Consider the following 6,083-nt stretch of genomic DNA (forward strand, 5'->3'; position numbering starts at 1 on the left):
GATGACTAAGCATTGGGGATGGGTTTGCAAGTTTGTGGTGGCCGGGTAGCTCACGATCTATGGTGGTGGTGGTGTGGGTGGGCTGTGATTATGGGTACTTTGGTGAGATTCCCATAAATATAAGATTCTCGAGCATCTGAATCACCTTGTTAGGTGTTAGTCAGATTACCAATATTTGTGGTAAAATGAATCCCATGGGATTTACTTTCTTGGGAATGTAAAAATTACAGTTCTTATACCAAACGTGGGAATGTGAGAAGATTCTCATTCCCACTCAAAGATTACCCCTACCAAACATCCGTTAAAGAGAAAAAAGAAGAGCTTAAAAACCTAGGTAGAGAAAATGGAAGATCGTACCTCATGATTTACAGCAAAGATTGGGCCATAGCAACCAATCACATCTTGCCACACAATTCTCCACTGAAACTACAACACTCAATTGAAACTACAAAACAAACAAAAAAAAAAAGGAAAGATATTATTAGCACCATGCAAAGTTAAAGAAAGAGAAAATTGAAAACAAAATCAAAATATGAACTTAAAATATTGAGATGGAAAGACAAAAATACAGCAAGTTTTGAAATTAAAATATGTAAATAGAAGGATACCAACAGTCTCTCGTGGGGACAATATTGCTTGGCCTGTGAAGGAGAGAGCTTAGGAACAACAACAAAGATGTGATTGATCTCCCTCCATTTTTCAATTGTCCCCTTGCTCGATTCTCATAAATAAAGAAATTCAAAACAAATTTCATTATAAAAATAAAAAAGGAAACTAAAGATGCCCTGAGGAATCCAAAGAGAAGACCAATGCCAATTGAAATCAAACATTGATAGTTCCCATATATTAAAAGGACAGAAATAGTACTTGTATGTAAATAACAAGAAATTGGCGTGCAAAACATTTTACACAAAATTAAAAGTGAAATATACAACAACAAAACTATGCATCAGATTTTAAGAGTCTTCGATGCAAGCATTGAGAAATTTTGGCGAAGCAAAGTCATTATACAACTATAAAAGAATTAATGTGACTACAGGAAAGGCAATGCCATTACAACAATATTTACTTTTTTTTCTTTTCATTAAGAATGTACAACTAAAAAAAGAAATTTATTCCCTTGTATTAGTGCCTGTCTCCTATCAGAATAACTAATATTTTCCATAATCACTTAACCAGAACGCTGCACCAATTGAATAAGTAAAAAAAAAAAAGTTTCCTACTTGAATCTTGCTCTCATCAAACTTGATTGAACCCATCTAATCCCAAAGAAATTCTAAAAAATTTGGAACCAATCCTAAATTCCTAGTTAAATCGATTAACTTAACGAGGCTCTAGAAACTAAGGACTTGTTCATTTGCATTTTTTGAGTTAGGGTGACTTAAGTTCAAATCTTAATTTGAGTTAAAGTGTATTTGAGTATAGTTTGAGTTAGGACTCTAATTTGAGTTTGTGTTTAGATGTGCACATTTTGAGTTATGGTTTCAATTGATAATCTATTTGAGTTTGTATTTGAGTAGGTCAAAATTTGAATTTGTATTTGGATAGTATTTTAATAAAAACTCAATGGTGATGGAAAATTTTAATAGGATATATGGGCGGGGTTTTATTCGTCTCTTCGTTGTGAACGCATAGAAAAAAAATCATCTCAATCGGAATTAAAACGAAAAAGTTATGGCATTTTTCAGACTAGAAAAAATATTGTTCATTAACTTGAGTTTGAGTTTAGAAACTTGAGTTAAAGGGGGAACTAAAACTCAAATTTTAGCCTCAAACTCATATTAAAACTCAAATTTTACAAAAGAACATGAACTTAAATAAAGTTGTAACTTGAGTTCAAACTTTTTTTGAGTTTGAGTGCAAATAAACAAGCCCTAAGCCTAAAAGTAGAATAAAAGAACTTTTGAACCACACAAGTTAAAAAGGTTGCCTGACCGTCCTTCCTAGAGTATTTCTAATGCTTAGTCCTAGCTAGTAGTGACAAAGCAGTACTATAAAAATGCCCGAAGTTTCTTTTTTCCTTATCTATTGTAGCTTTTTCACTTCTCAGGACTCGAATTATTTGGAGAGAAGATTGAGCAAAATGTACATATGAGATTGAAGTCATGCAGCGGTGGTCGAAATGGTCTCTCGTCCTCCAAAATGAAGTTGCCAGATTCTTTCTCACGACCAAGACCGCCCTTCAGTCAAAATATTACAAAAATAAAAAACAAACTCATTCTAGGTATTAGTATCTTTTTGAAAGATGAGAATACCAACTGACCTACCCTTCGTGCAATTCAACTTGGCATCAACTCATGTCTTGTTATAATCAGCCATAATTCGCAATCGTCAATAATTGAATGATGAGCGTCCTACAAGAAAAACAATGAAAACTAATATAAAGACTATATTACACGTACATAGGAGTTCAATGTTGGATATCTTTAAAATTCTCAGTCCTTACCTATCAATAACATGACTTGGTATCTTAATCTTATGCTAATCATAAAGTCCATTTTACATTTTAGAATTTAGATAGAATCCCAATAAAATGAACTCAACTTTAGCTTTTTTAAAATTTAGGATGTTGGTTGGGTTTCTTCTCAATGAAACTTTGTCTTCATAAAGAAGATAGAACACCACATGAACAGGGGAAAAAAAAAAGAATCCAGTTGATTGTATGAAAAATCCATGTCCAAATATATGTGTTTTTGATAAATTTTTAAGGGCGGAATAGTTAATTGTATGAAAAATCCAGTTGATAACCAACACTTGCAATTGATGTCTCTTGGCTGCTTTTCATATTTCTCCTTATACAACTAAAATGACAGATGATTGGTTACCATCAAGGAAAAATTTAAATCACCTGCCCTTTTTGAAGTTAGCTTTTCGGTGGATGGGTTCTTGGGTTCTAAGAAAAACAATTCCACCACTCAATCAAAGGGAAAAAGTTCAGCACCATTAAGTCACACGAATTTAGTTGAAAATTAAAGAATAAAAACACTATCGGAAAAATTCCAAAAAAATATAGGAAAAAAGAGCAAGTCTTAATAGAACCCATGAAGAAAGAGGGACAAGGTTGAAGAAAAAAGACATGTGCTCTAAATATAAAAAGGCAAAATCTTAAACCCAAAAGGGGTCTTTGTTGTCATCTACTGAGTAGTCAAATAACTTGTGATGCAAGAAATACTATCCTTATTGCTCGAGTGGTTTTAGAAGCAAAGAATTATATAAGTCTTATAACATTATACTTAAAGCTGAGATCCTATTACTGAACTTACACAAATTAAGTGTCAATATATGATTAGCATGAAACCAAGAATTGACAAAATCACATGTGAAAGGAGTTATGCACTATAAATATTTCACCACATGTGGATCCATGAAAGAGTAACCAGAATTATGACTTATTTAGTGAGAAATGAGAGTAATCCATGTCCAAATCTAAAAGTAACAAGAGTGAAAATGAAAAGAAAAAATAAATAAATAAACAAAAATAAACAATACCTATACTCATGAAATTTTCAGTTAAAACTGTAATATGCTTTGATGGTGGAACACTCGATTTTTCGAGCATGTAGAGGATGAGAATAGTGAAGTTTGGGATAGAATTGACTACTGGGTTGCTGATAACTCCATGAAATTGAGTTATTTAGCCTCTTTTGTGGATTAAAAAGTATACTTGTTCTTGAGAATTTATTTAGTTTTTAATACTTTTACCTTATTTTTATTTCATTTTATTTTATTTGGAATTAATTTTATTTTTAGTTTGTTTTAGGTATTTTTATTTTACTTTATTTTATTTTATTTAGTTTCCTTTCAAAATAATTATTTTTCTCATTATGTAATTTAATTTTGGTGATAGGTGGGCTTAAATTATTACCTAGAGGGTAATTAGTATTAGTTTTCTCCTATATTTTGTCTTGTTAATAGTTTTTAGTTATTTGTGTTTCATAAATTCTCTCTCTCGTGATTAGCGTTTAAAAAGAGCTAATTTAGGTGCACTTTATGGTTAATCTCAGCTTTAAGAAAACGTAGTCGTTTGGAGCTTTGAGCAGCTTTTCGTTTCTGGAATATGAAGGAATCCTAGTCAGCATTACTGTACATTGCTGCAACAAGACGAGCTGGGCCAGACGTGTGTTTTGCTGACAGCTGGACCTGAACTGGTTAATGGGCTGATTTTGTCCGTGAAGGGTGCTGATTGAGCCACTCATTGGAGACTTTCTCATGTGCTGCCACGTGGAATTAGGGTACAATAAGTACCTGCAGCTGAGAAGAAAGAAGGTGTCCTTGGTCATATTTTGTAACTGAACTTAAAAAAGGAAGCCACCTCCATTTCTCTGATCAAGTACCAGCTCCAGTACTGGAAAGAAGAAGAAGGAAACGTCACAGGGTGTTGAACGTAAAGGAAGGTCCATTGTGGATGAAGGAAGCGTTTAGAAGAAATCTTGGAGAAAGGGGATTCTGATTCTCCTCTCTTCACCTTAGTTTTTCTTGCTCTCATTACTCTGTTTTACTTTGTTAAAGAATATTTATGTTCCTCTATAAATCTGAACTCGAATTCATATATATATAACTCTATGAGATTATGATTTGTTGGCTGAGATTGTTGAGTTGTTAAATATTGAAATGTTAATTGATGTTGAATGGATCTGATGATTATTTCTTTGTTTATTCAAGTGAGCTGAATTTGTGCCTTAACTGTGATTGGGAAATCATAAGAGGGGAGTATAGCTTTGATTAGATCTGAGAAGATTTAGTTGAGTGGACACAGCTTGAATAGTGCAAGTTATTAGATCTTGTTTTAGATTTTTAATTCACATGATATAAGAATATATTGTGTCTTGCATAACCATATGATTTAGAGTTTCATTCTCTGATTTTAAAGTCTAGATTTGCAAAGGGATTTGTGAGATTTAGCTTTAAGATCGGTAGACAGAGGATTGGAAAATCCCTGGTTTAGTAAATCTGGTTAACAAGAAGTCTTCGTTGCCGTCCGTTGCTGCAGCATCGCGCAGCATTAATAGGAGACAGTTTAGCAATTGTGAGCCACGCACAGTGACTTTGACCAATTTTATTTGCACATTTTGTTATTAATTAGTTTTATTTTTGTTGTTCATTTTCTTACAGTCAAATTATTATTAGTTTTTAACATCTTAAAATCAACTTTAGTTTTCTTCTTAAAAACTTGAATAGAATTAACTTAGCAATTTGATTTCAAAAACACTCAATCCCTGTGGGACGATACTTGGTTATTCATCATTTTACTACTTGTTGACTCGTGCACTTGCGAGATTCTAGATTCACAATTTACGCAACAAGTTTTTGGCGCCGTTGCCGGGGAGTGGGGTTTAATTTTAGTTGATATTGATATCATTTAGCTCTAGGAATTATTTGGTTACTTTCTTACTCTTCTTTGCTTTTAGTTTCTGTTGTTCTTACTTTTGTTTTTGAGCTTTGTTTTTCTTGCGAGGTACTTGAGATGTCACATCGGCAAGTCCTCTTGAATTTTGTTCAAGATGACTTGGAACCTTTACATAGCGCATGGTGGAGATACAGGGCTTTGTTAATGAGGTTCTCATCTCATGGTTTCTCCAAAGAGTGTCAACTTGAAGTCTTTCTCAATAGGTTATGTGTTACGACAAGAAATTGGGTGGAAAGAGAAGATGGTACCACCACTTTTTACCAACTATCTGTGGATGAGGCCTATTGGATGTTGGAAGACATGGCGGAGTATGACAAGTGGAAGTGGGATTGCTCAATGACCAACCATGGTTGGGAGGACAATTACAAACAATGTGGAGCCAAGTTTTGACACCTACCCTCATGAAAACTCAAGTTCCATTGAGAGCTTGTTGAGGGATGCCATAGCTACGAATGATGCCATCCTTCAAAGCCAAGAAACTTTGTTGAGGAGTTTGGAGAATCAAGTAGGACAAATAGTTAATGTATTAAACAATCGTCCTCAAGGTTCATTTCTAAATGACATGGAGAATCCTAGGCAAGAAGGTAAGGACCATGGTGAAGCAACCACTTTGAGGAGTGGGAAAGAGATTGACAAACAACAAGAGCCCCCTTTGATCCAAGAAGAAGAGAGCAAC

At 33.8% G+C, this 6,083-nt stretch overlaps 1 long non-coding RNA gene across 1 annotated transcript; it reads right to left on the reverse strand.

Annotated features, from left to right (window-relative positions):
• Nucleotides 1-366: 366 nt before the first annotated feature.
• On the reverse strand, nucleotides 367-2,347 carry LOC112090975. Its single transcript, XR_002901929.1, has 4 exons — nucleotides 2,264-2,347; nucleotides 2,090-2,180; nucleotides 609-721; nucleotides 367-445 (listed from the first exon to the last, which is right to left on the reverse strand). It is a non-coding gene; the product is annotated as an uncharacterized LOC112090975 (long non-coding RNA).
• Between the last annotated feature and the right edge of the window lie 3,736 nt (nucleotides 2,348-6,083).

The sequence above is a fragment of the Morus notabilis genome, unplaced genomic scaffold, assembly GCF_000414095.1.
Source record: "Morus notabilis unplaced genomic scaffold, ASM41409v2 Scaffold74, whole genome shotgun sequence".
Classification (NCBI taxonomy): Eukaryota; Viridiplantae; Streptophyta; class Magnoliopsida; order Rosales; family Moraceae; genus Morus; species Morus notabilis.